This window comes from Macrobrachium rosenbergii, chromosome 16 (genome assembly GCF_040412425.1).
Source record: "Macrobrachium rosenbergii isolate ZJJX-2024 chromosome 16, ASM4041242v1, whole genome shotgun sequence".
In the NCBI taxonomy this organism is placed as follows: Eukaryota; Metazoa; Arthropoda; class Malacostraca; order Decapoda; family Palaemonidae; genus Macrobrachium; species Macrobrachium rosenbergii.
This window is the reverse complement of record NC_089756.1, coordinates 6,420,700-6,433,460: the sequence shown is the minus strand read 5'-3', so window position 1 is coordinate 6,433,460 and position 12,761 is coordinate 6,420,700.

Genomic DNA, 12,761 nt, shown 5'->3' with positions numbered 1-12,761 from the left:
TCTGAGACTTGAAAAGCAGCGCGTATGCATACGTGTGTTTGTCCTTTAGCGCGATTATCGGCGGCAGAATCTAATTCCGATATTTTATGCCGAAATCATGTTGTGCTTCAGCAGAATGTAATTTGATATTTTCCTTCCTTTCCTTTGCTCCGCCGTGTTCCCCTTTCATGACCGTGAAGCCCGAATTTCTGCCAGAGTTCACCTTTTGTTGGCCTTGTCCCCGGGTCGATTTTTTTTTTTCTTTTGCCAGCCAAGGTTACGGACTGAGAGGGGTCAGAGGTCGTCTGTCTGTATGTCTTCTTTTCCGGTTGGGTCGTTTCTCTGATATGGATTTGACCTCGTTACGTGATGCAATTTTTGTAGTGAAGAAAGAAATAATATCTAAGGATTAGTAAAACCAGAATATTTATTTATTTATTAGCAAAATATGGCGTTTTATTCCCGTATCTATGTGGTTGAGGTTATATTAAAATAGATTCGATGACCATCTTTAATTCACTATGTTTATTGGCTTTCGTATTTCAATTCTTATTTTTCCTAGATTCTTTTCGTTGGGTTAATGCAGCTTCACTTATTTCTCAAAATCATTATATTTTAGTTTCATTGCTTTTCGTTTTTTTTCGTTTTAATCTTTGACTTGGCTCACCAGATGGATTGAATATTAGTTTGTATATTTCTCAGGAACTGAAGAATAATTACATTAATAAATTTAGGTTTCTCGGTAACTGAAGAATACTTGCATTGATGAATTCAGGTTTCTCAGGAACTGAAGAACACCTACATTAATAAATGAAGGCTTCTGAGGAACTGAGGAATACTTACATTAATAAATTCTGGTACTTATTTCTACCTTGGTTTTTGTATAAAATTTGTCTAGGAGGAATACAAATAGTTTCCAGCTGAAGAGCTGTACTTCTTTACTGTTGCCTTTTGTTCTAAAAGTAAAAATTTCATCAAAAATGAAAATTTCGTCCTATTTTATGTGGAAGAAGCCAAAATATGTCTAATTTCAAATACTAGGCACCAAAAATCCATTCCATTTCAGACACTGAAAGCAGAAAAATTGCCCAATTTCAGATGCAACAAGCAAAAAAGATCTTTCAGAAACAAAAAACTAAAACTGAAAAAAGTTCCATTTCAGAGACTAAAAACCAAACACTAAAACCAAAATACAGATAATGTGAATGAGGATGAATGAGTAAAACCGAACTAGATTATTGCTGTCCAGGCTGTGTATGGTAGGCTATATATTCCTTAATAAACCCTTTTCCCCATCACATCCCCATCCCAAAAACACTACACACCCTCCCCTCCCTCCTTCCCACACCCTTAAACTTGAACTCCCCCCATCCCCTTACGAAAAACACTACCCACCCTTCCCCTCCCTCTCCCCTCCCACACCCTGTAATGCAACATCACGACCATCCCACTCCGTTGCACCCCTTCCCTGTCGTAAAATTCCGGGCCACTTTTGAAAGTGGCACCGAACATGATTATTTCAAAACTTTAGCGAATAGAGCCATCAGTTAGCATAAGAAATCCTTTATGTGCGCACCACATGCTAAGGGAGAAAATTGCCGTCGTATGTTACGCCCGGTCTTGAAAATACCCTCGAAAAATAACAATGGGGGCCGGTTGGGAGACTGTGGGAGATCCATATTGTATGCGTATGGTTTTATTTTACTTTATTTGTTTTTATTCTATTTATTTTTAAAAAAAGCGCTTGGGAGACAGTGACGAACTCATATTGTATTCACAGAATTTTTTTCTTAAGTAAAATGCGTTTGGGATACTGTGGGAGATTCATATTGTATGTGTAGTGTTTTGTTTTCATTTTATTTACTTTTTTATTTACTTTTTTTTTTTTAGAAATAAAATGCGCCTGTGAGACTATCTGTTACTATGAATTTAGCGACGTAAATCAAATAAATAATTGAATCTGTTCACTGGTATTGGCCGTTTCTATATTAACTCTGTTCCTTGTCAAAATCTTATTAAATTTGTATCTAAACTTTTGTTATCATCAGCCATATGCACCAAAGTCACACATGACTAATAAAAAGAGAAATAATTCTTTAAAAACTGAGAGAGAAAGTTTAGATACAAGAAGAATATCGTAAAAGACGAATTAGAATAATGAATGAACGCAGGAAGTAAATAAACATTTAATTATATAAGAATGCATGCAACAAGTGACTATACAGTGAGACTAGGAAATTCATATTGTATGCGTAGAATTTTACTTTTTTCAGAAATAAAATGCACTTGGGAGACTATGGGAAATTCATATTGTATGCGTAGGATTTTTTTTTTTAGAAATAAAATGGACTTGGAAGACTGTGTGCATAAGATTTTATTTCTATTTTGTTTATTTATTTTAAAAATAAAATGCACTTTGGAGACTGGGAAATTCTTATTGTATGTGTAAGGTTTTTTTTTTTTTTTCAGAAATAAAATGCGCTTGGTTGACTATGGGAAATTTATATTATATTTAGAATTTTATTTTTATTTTGTTATATTTTTCAGAAATAAAATGCTCTTGGGAGGCTGTGGGAAAAGCATATACTATGCATAGAATTTTTTTTTTTTTACTTTTTTTAGGAATATAATGTGCTTGAGATATACAGGGAAATGATATGATATTAGATTGCCGTGAAGTATTATCCAGGTAAAATATTTACTCAATATTTTTTTAAGTATTATTTAGGTATTAATGTTCATAATTTAAGTATTATTATTCAAAGTTGTTCTTTTATTTGTTTCAGAGCTATACATTAACGTGTTGGGTTTATTTTTTTATATAATCATCTCGAAGAACCCGTAATTTTAATCATTATGAACATTACTACTCCGTTTATTATTATTATTATTATTATTATTATTATTATTATTATTATTATTATTATTATTATTATTATTTTATTTAAAACTTTACAAGCGTTCAATTACATTCTAATTATAACGGTTGTTATAATATTTGTTAGTTTTCATAACAGTTGTCTTAATGGTTGTTATAACAGTTATCATAACAGTTGTCATAATGGCTGTTATAACAGTTTTCGTAACGGTTGTTATAACAATTGTAATAACAGGTTATAACAGTTGTCAGTCATAATGGTTGTTATAACAGAGTACACAACAGTTCCCGTAGCGGTTGCTATAACAGTTGTCATAACAGATTGTAACAGTTGTCTGACATAACAGTTGTTATTATAGAGTTTATAACAGTTCTCATAACGGTCGCATAACAGTCTTCATAACGGTTATCACAACAGTCGTCACAAGAGCAGTTTGCGGGGCGGTGACACCTCTTACGGCCACGTCTGTCTAATCTGGCTGCCAAGGCCTAATGGAGTGTTGTCTCGACGGGTTGTCACGCCCGCGCGCCCCTAATCCAATTACTTCTGGAGGGATTAAGTCGACAGCGATGATGTGTGTGTGTGTGTGCGTGTGTGTATGTGTAGGTGTAAGTGTGTAAGCGTGTGCGTTTCCCCCTTACGAGGTCTTCGTCATTCTCCCCATTGAACGGAAAGCCGACAAGAGGCGCGAGATGACGCCCCGTGTTATACTGATTCGGCTAATTAAATCTGTCCCGTACTCTCTCCTCTCTCTCTCTCTCTCTCTCTCTCTCTCTCTCTCTCTCTCTCTCTCAAGGTGGTCTTAATTTGTTCTCTCTCTCTCTCTCTCTCTCTCTCTCTCTCTCTCTCTCTCTCTCTCAAGATGGTCTTAATTTGTTCTCTCTCTCTCTCTCTCTCCCTCTCTCTCTCTCTCTCTCTCTCTCTCTCTCTCTCTCTCAAATCGGTCTTTATCTTGGAATGCAAGAACGTTCATCCTTTCTCTCTCTCTCTCTCTCTCTCTCTCTCTCTCTCTCTCTCTCTCTCTCTCTCTCTCTCTCTCTCAAGTCGGGCTTTATCTTCGAATGCAAAGCGTTGATTCTCTCTCTCTCTCTCTCTCTCTCTCTCTCTCTCTCTCTCTCTCTTTGAATCCGGGTTTAAATCATCTCCGAATTTGAAGAAAGCTATTCAAGAGAAATGGCGTTGAACTTGGCTCTCTTTCTCTCAGGTTTAAATCTCTCTCTCTCTCTCTCTCTCTCTCTCTCAAGAGGCTTTATCTTGAATGCAAAGGGTCTCTCTCTCTCTCTCTCTCTCTCTCTCTCTCTCTCTCTCTCTCTCTCTCTCTCTCTCTCTCTGAATCCGGGTTTAAATCATCTTCGAATTTGAAGAAAACTATTCAAGATGAGGTCGTTGAACTTGGGTCTCTCTCTCTCTCTCTCTCTCTCTCTCTCTCTCTCTCTCTCTCTCTCTCTCTCTGCCTATACGACGTAATTGCTGCCATACATATTATGTGCATTAGCGTAATTAAACGTATTATGCAAATTGAGTCGAAAATGAGGGTGTTGTATCAACGCCTAGACACCGAGCTGGCCGGAATCGGCCGATTTATAAGGTGTTTATGAAACGAGGTTATTCATTGGAGTTTCTTGTTAAGTGTATTAATGGCATAAATTAAGGACATTAAATAAGGGCATAAATTAAGGCAGTTATGATATGCGGTTAGTTAGTGGAGTTGCTTGTTAAGTGCCCGCAGTAAGGGCCCTCACCAAGGGCATAGATTAAAGGCATAAAATAAGGACATAAATTAAGTGCAAAAAATAAGGATATAAATTAATGATATTAAAGAGGGCATAAATTCAGGGCACAAAAGAAGGGCATAGAATAAGGGCATAAATTAAGGACATAAAACCATAAATTAAGGGCATAAAGTAAGGGCATAAATTCAGGTCATAAGAAAAAGGCATAAATTAAGGTCATAAAATAATGGGCATAAATTACAGTGCATGAAAAAATGGCGTAAATTAGGTTGCTAAATTAAGGACATAAATTAAGAGCTTAACGGAACAGATTAGGGGCATAAAATAAGAGCATAAATTAACGGCATAAATAAGGGCATAAAGTAAGGACAAAAATGAAGGGCATAAATTAAGGGCAAAAATCAAGGGCATAAAATAAGGGTCTGAAATAAGGACAGAAATTAATGTCATAAAAGAAGGGCATAAATTAATGTCATAAATTAAGGCCGTAAACTAAGGGTATAAATGAATAGCATAAATTATGGGCATAAATTAAGCGTGTTTGTGACCTTTTGTCTTACAGAGACGAACTGATGTATAATTTTCTTTTACTCATATCGCCTCCACGAGCCTTTCTGTTTACAGCCTCCCTGTCTACGGCATATCGCTCGCTCTCTACAGCCTTTCTGTCAACAGTAAACAGTCATAAATGCGGGAATGCCTTGTTAATAATAATAATAATAATAATAATATAATAATAATAATAATAATAATAATAATAATAATAATAGTAATAATATAATAATAATAATATTATTATTATTATTATTATTATTATTATTATTATTATTATTATTATTATTATTATTAATTGACGGTTTGATTTAGCTTCCTTTTCCAGCTGAATATATATATATATATATATATATATATATATATATATATATATATATATATATATATATATATATATATATATATAGAGAGAGAGAGAGAGAGAGAGAGAGAGAGAGAGAGAGAGAGAGAGAGAGAGAGAGGAATTGCGTAAGGCGGACAATTTGTAGGCATGAAACTCGGGTAGGTGTGCAATTATTTTCGCTCAGTTAATCCCCAAATATCGTCTGGAACGGGATTGAGTCTGCTGCTCTCTCTCTCTCTCTCTCTCTCTCTCTCTCTCTCTCTCTCTCTCTCTCTCTGTTTTAGGGGCACCTCGTTCAGCATCATGGCAGCGCAGGTCCTCCCTGGAGGGCGCTAATCGCGGTAGCCAGCGGCCTTTACAGCAAACCTGGCTCTTACGATACTGTTGCGCTCTTTGGGATAACCTTCAAGGTAATTCCTCGCTGTCGGGAATTTGCTTATTATCTCTCCTCGTCCTCTTCCTCCTCTTCCTCTTCATCCTCCTTCATCTTCCGCTTCCTCTTCCTCCTTCTCCTCTTCAACTTTCGCTTCCTCCTCCTCCTCTCTTTCCCCCTCCTCCTCCTCTCCCTCTTCCTCCTCCTCCTCATCATCATCATCATCATCATCAACCCACTCCTCCTCCCCCTCCATCGTCTTATTCCAATTGGAGGATCTTAAGCTGGTGTTTCGTAATGATAAAATATTACAGACAAGCAAATAATTATAGTATCTTATGTCCGCAAGAAACCCGCATCTTAATTACTGTACAGTCTTGTTTTTGTGTCCATCATAGAACTTCCCCGTTGGGAGGTGGTGCCGTCAATGCACCTCACGTGGTGCACTGTAGGCATTACTTGAGGGTCTTTGCAACGTCCCCTCGGCCCCTAGCTGCATTCCCTTTCACTCCTTTTAATGTACCTCCGTTCATAGTCTCTTCCTAGCATCTGACTTACCACTCTGTCTAACAGTTGTTTCGTAGTGCAACTGCGAGGTTTTCCTCCTGTTACACCTTTGAAACCTTCTCGCTGTCAACTTCCCTTTCAGAGCTGAATGACCTCATAGGTCTCAGCGCTTGGCCTATGGCCTAAATTTTATGTTCTGTTCTATTCTATCATAGAACTCAACGGAGATCCCAGTTTTATTTGCCGCTCCCGCAGAACTAATCATTCGGTTCTTCCCGACTTGGAAGACGCAAAGCTTGACGAACTGCTTCCCAATAAGCCTTTGCCACTTCTATATGAATGGATGGACATCCTGAGAAGCCTGATTGTTCAGCTGTTTTCTTATCGCTGTTCACCTTTACAAAAGCAATGTTCTCACCATGAAGATGTGATTATTTGGTGTCAACGTCATTCTTTTGTTGACAAGCTTATTTGTATAGACTTATGAATCTCTCATGTTCTTATTTTTCGATTTGTAATTGATCTCTGTTCCTACTGGGATCCAGTTTTATATTTATTTGTTTGTAGAATGGAGTAAGTATGCCTGAAGACGGTTGTTGGAATGCAAATGTTTTGTCAAGGTTGATATAAGAATGCTGTGACTGAATAATCTAAACTTGATGAATATAAGACCATCGGCTTGTGTGACGTCATTGACCACGACCTTTGAAAGGTTAATCTGTGCGCTGGCCGACCTTTTATGTATGGACCTTATTTTATTTATTATTTTTTTTTTTTTTTTTTTTTTTTTGTAGGAAGTCGAAATTCACGACTGGAAGACAATGCTTAAATGCTAGAGGTCACATACTCTCTCCCTATGGCACTCCAGAACAAATTATCGGAGGCATCGAGTACCCTTAACCGTATAACACTGTACCAGTCCATTTCTATATTATTTTTCTTTAATTTTTCATGGATTTGATGAGTATGAAATTAGCATTTCTGTTCAGCCACGGTTACAACTAAGGTTTTTTTTTTTTTTAGAGAATATGTAAGCCTCTTTTTATCAGCATTTCAAGGTGGGCTGTCCTCGATGGCCTTGAAATTGTAACTTCCCTGTACTTTTCACCTGGATTAAGATATTGTCAAATTAATAATCTCCAAAATTTATATTCTCTCTCCCTTCAGGACTTCAGGATCTAAGGAGACCTGAGGTTTTGTTTACAGTCCCAAGACAAGTCTCTTCAAGCAATGCAATTCACACGTGACAGTTCCTTTCGGTTTTCCTCAATTTCTTCTTCCCATTCTCTTCCTCCATCTCTTCCTCATTTTCTTCTTCCCATTATCTTCCTCCATTCTCGTCTTTCGTCACTCCTTTTCTTCTTCCCATTCTATTCCTCTACACCCGGTCCCCTTCATTTTCCTCCCATTCTCTCCCTCCACCCCCTCATTTTCTTCTTCCGTCCGTCCTCATTTTCTTGTTTCCATTCTCTTCCTCTACCCCTTCATTTTCTTCCCATTCTCTTCCTCCACCCCTCTTTTTCTTCTTCCCATTTTCTTCCTCTATCTCCATTATTTTTCTTCCCATTCTCTCTCTCCAACCCTTCACTTTCATTTCCTTCCTCTGCCCCCTCATTTTCTTCCCATTCTCTTCTTCCACCCTCTCATTTTCTTCTTTCCACACTTCCTCCATCTGCATCTCTTCCCCCTCGTTTGCTTCCTATTCTCTTCCTCGGTACCCCTTCCTTTTCTTCTTCCCAATCCCCCTACCCCCACCCTATCCCCCCATTGTCTGCTCTTTCTGGCTTCACGGTATGATTCCTGGATAATATTTCCGCAGCCTAATGGGTGGTGCGACCCCTTATTTGATAGTCTAATTACTTTGTGGCATCTCCTTTCCCTCCGTCCCTCCCTCTCTCTCCCTCTCTCCACTGCTATAAGGATTCCTACGTATCCTTTCTTCCTTCCTTTCGGCCCCCCTTATCAATCCGATGTAAGGTGTGAGAGCCAAAGGATTTAATCAGCATGTTTAATCAGATTTACCTCCGTCATCCCGCCCCCTCTCTTTTGTTGTATGGCCTGCTTTATCTATCTGCTATTTTAATGAGATGGGAATATGTAACCCACTCTCTCTCTCTCTCTCTCTCTCTCTCTCTCTCTCTCTCTCTCTCTCTCTCTCTCTCTCTCTCTCTCTCTCTCACATAAATGTTAACTAAACAAAACATCAAGATCATCATTATAATTTTGAGTAAATAGATTTAATGAGAAAAGATTGTTTGCTAAAAAAAGAAGAAAAAGAATAAGTAGAAATTAGGATAAAAAAAATATGGCAAAGAGAAGATTAGAGAAAAAAGTTTTAGAAAGGGTCACGTAGATAAAATCATAGGGAAAGGTAACCAATGAAATGCAAATGAAGCAGAAGAAAGTAGAGAAAGCGAGAGAGAGAGAGAGAGAGAGAGAGAGAGAGAGAGAGAGAGAGAGAGAGATTACAGGTGACAAAAGTCAATGAAATAGGATTAGGGTCGGCAAAATTAGACTGTGCTAATGCATCGGGAAGGAGGAAAAAAAAAGCCAGAGAGATAAAAAAAAAAAAAGAGAAAGGAAAGGTGATTAAAACGGCATTTGATGAGAGAGAGAGAGAGAGAGAGAGAGAGAGAGAGAGAGAGAGAGAGAGAGAGAGAGAGAGAGAGAGAGTAAAAAAATTCCTCTGTAATTTCGAAAAAGGAGAAAATGATACGCTGGGTTCGATTGATGAGAAGAAGAAGAAGAAGAAGAAGAAGAAGAAGAAGAAGAAGAAGAAGAAGAAAAATGGGTCTGAGATGGATGAGAACGGACGAAGATGAGAGAGGGATGGGTGAGAGATAATATGAGAGGTATATATTTAAAGATAAAGAAGAGAAAAAAAGGAAGAGAGAGAGGAAAAGTACAAGTGTCCGATTGATTTTAGGAGTTGAATCGACGAGGGATGACTTAATAAAAAAAGAGGAAAGAAAATAAAGAAAAATGAAAAAGATATGATTAATAACGTTGTAAATTCAGAGGGAAATTCAGAGGAAAGCGAACTAAGAGGGACGGGAGTACAGAGAGGAAGAGTGTTTCGCCATTAAAATAAGAAAGACGAATGGGATATTAAAAAGCTGGGAGAATTAATAGGTGACATTTTAAATTGTTTCATGCTCTTTTATTAAGTTTAAGAAGTGTCTATCAGTGACTGAGAAATTAAAAATAAAAAGTGTGAGGATGGAAAATGTACGGGATACAAATGGCGTCGAAATAACCATGGTCATTTTTGGCGGGGTGGAGTTGATTTGAGATGTAATATTTAAAAATACAATATATATATATATATATATATATATATATATATATATATATATATATATATATATATATATATATATATATATGGATGCATGTATGTATGTGTGTGTGTGTGTATGTTCCACCATAACTCTGAAACGTATTGAGCAATTTCAACCAAACTTGGTATACATATGACTTAATATCTTGAAAAGAATACTCTGGGGGTATGACGTCACTAGCGCCAAAGGGTCTCAAAGGTGGTGGAGATGGGAAGGGCTTCCCTGAAACAGGGCTGGTTCCCCCCATAGACTTAGTAACTAAATAAGCTCTACGAATTTATCTTACCTCATTTCGGTATACATATGACTTACTATCTGGAAAAGAATACTGTGGGGGTAAGACATCACTAGCACCAAAGGGGGTGGGGTTGGAAGGGGGTGACATGTAAAAATAACCAAAAACGACAGATATTAGTGCCTAATTCTTAGTTTTCGAGATTGCTGAGATGAATAGTAACACTCCCAATGCCCTTTAAGTCCAAGTTCAGCCCTGATAGGAATGGGGCGGTGAGAAGGGGTGAAATATAAAATGCCAAAAATGTTGGGCAATGTAATTGCAGCAACTACCTTAACAGGAAAGGGAGAGAGTGACTGAGAGAGAGAGGGTAGAGGGGGTGTCAGGGAGGAGAAAGAGAGAGAGAGAGAGGAAGTGAGAGAGTAGATGGGGTGTTAGGGAGGACAAAAAGAGAAAGAGAGAGAGAGAGTTTATCGGTTGTCATTCAGAGTTTTCCCGGGCAGTACCGGGTTAGTCAGCTAGTGTATATATATATATATATATATATATATATATATATATATATATATATATATATATATATATATATATATATATATATATATATATATATACACACATACATACATACTGTACATACATACATACATATGTCCCCATTTGGAATCAAATACGTTCACTAAGATTCTTCATTTGATGGTTAGCTGACATCAGCGAAAGTTGGCGGTGATATTTTACTAAAGATGATTAAATACAAGGAAAGCATTACAGAGACAAAAGTAACGGAGTATTATTTATTCCGTGTACCGCTGAATTGTAAATAAAAATATAACTCGTTTCGCGGAGAAGTTAAAAGATATTTCACAACAAGGATAAACAACAGGAAATGGAATTTTTAATATACTTGTAATAAATGATGACGCCATTAAGGTCCAGCAAAATAAAAATAAAAAAAGCAAAGAGAGTGATAATGATATTCTTGGTGATAACATTATAGAAATTCAAGAAATGAGAAGATAAAAATGAGTGATAAAATACTGAAATAGATCAGCGTGAATAATTAAGAGAAGGGAACATTTGTTCACAACGAAAGTAAAAGGGGAGTAAAAGTAAATAATAATAAAGAAAGGGGAGACGAAGGAAAAATAATTACGTGATGAGAAAGTCCTCTTTGTCAGTGATGAACGAGCTGATTCTAACAAGCGCTTTCGCCCCGTACGAAGGGTAGTGCCATCAGTGCGCCTCATGCGGTGCACTGTAGGCCTGACTTAATGTTCTTTGCAACGTCCCATCGGGCTCTACCTGAAACCCCTTTCATTCCTTTGACTATACTTCCGTTCATATTCTCTTTCTCCCATCTTACTTTCCTCCCTCTCCTAACAATTGTTTTTCAGTGCAACTGCGAGCCTTTCCTCTTGTTATACCTTTAAAACCTCTTTTACTCTCAATTTCCCTTCAGCGCTGAATGACCTCACAGCTCCCAGCTCTTGACCTTTGGCCTAAATCTTATATTCCAGTTCCAACAAGCGCTTTTAACACTAAGTATTTTTTTGACACTCGAGGTAAGTCTTATGTTCAAGGATGCTATTCAGAATGGTGTCGATTCAAATGAACCTCTAATAATAGCTGTTCGGAAAAAAAATATATTCCTGCATCGTTGCAAACCATTGCAAAAAAAGAAAGGAGAGATCAGCACTTGCACATTATATGTTCGGTGTAATTCTCATCTCATTTGGAATGCATGAGGAGGGAGTTTACAAGTCTATGTCTCTAAGACTTCAAGAGCTATCTCTGTCACTCGGGTGGAAAGTTTTGCTGTCACTTTGAGACCACATCGTATGTCTTCAGTATAGCCTGTTTTTTCTTTTCTTTCCTTTTGTATAGCGAATTTCAGGAATAATTTCCGTTACAAAAGCATTTACATTTTCCTGAGGTGTTTTTATCTCTTTATCTCATAAGGCGTCGCCTCCGTAGGGGGAAGTAGTGCCGTTAGTGCACCTCACGTGGTGCACTGTAGACATTACTCAAGTTTTTTTGCATCGTCCCTTCGGCCCCTAGCTGCAACCTCCTTCATTCCTTTGACTGCAACCCCGTTCATATTCTCTTTCTTCCGTCTGGATTTCCACCCTTCCCCTAACAATTGTTTCAGGTGCAACCGCGAGTTCTTCCTCCTGTTACACTTTTCAGATCTTTTCACAGTCAGTTTCCCTTTCAGCGCTGAATGACTTCATTGTTCCCAGCGCTTGGCCTTTGGCCTAAATTTTCTAACCCAACTCCAATTCACTGGTGGTCGTACTCACTGTATTTTGACTTTCCAGTTCTGATGAGTAATAAAATGGGTTACCGGATATGGCTTAGTGACATTGAATGTCCTTTATCCACTAAGCTTCGGTTTCATCTGAAGAATTGTACTAAGGAGCGTGAATTCATGTTTGTACAAGGCCCACTTTAATCATTATGTCTTCTTTTATCTGATTCTGGTTATCATCCTCCCGTTATGTGCTTGCTTTCTCTGCATGACTGGGTTGTGAAACTTACTCGATAATGCCTTGCAAGTACAGCATGGCATTATTATGCAAGAGGAGGAATATATATATATATATATATATATATATATATATATATATATATATATATATATATATATATATATATATATATATATAGATAGATAGATAGATAGATAAATAGATAGATAGATAGATAAATAGATAGATACATTATATATATAATATATATTTATATATGTATGTATGTATATATATATATATATATATATATATATATATATATATATATATATATATATATATATA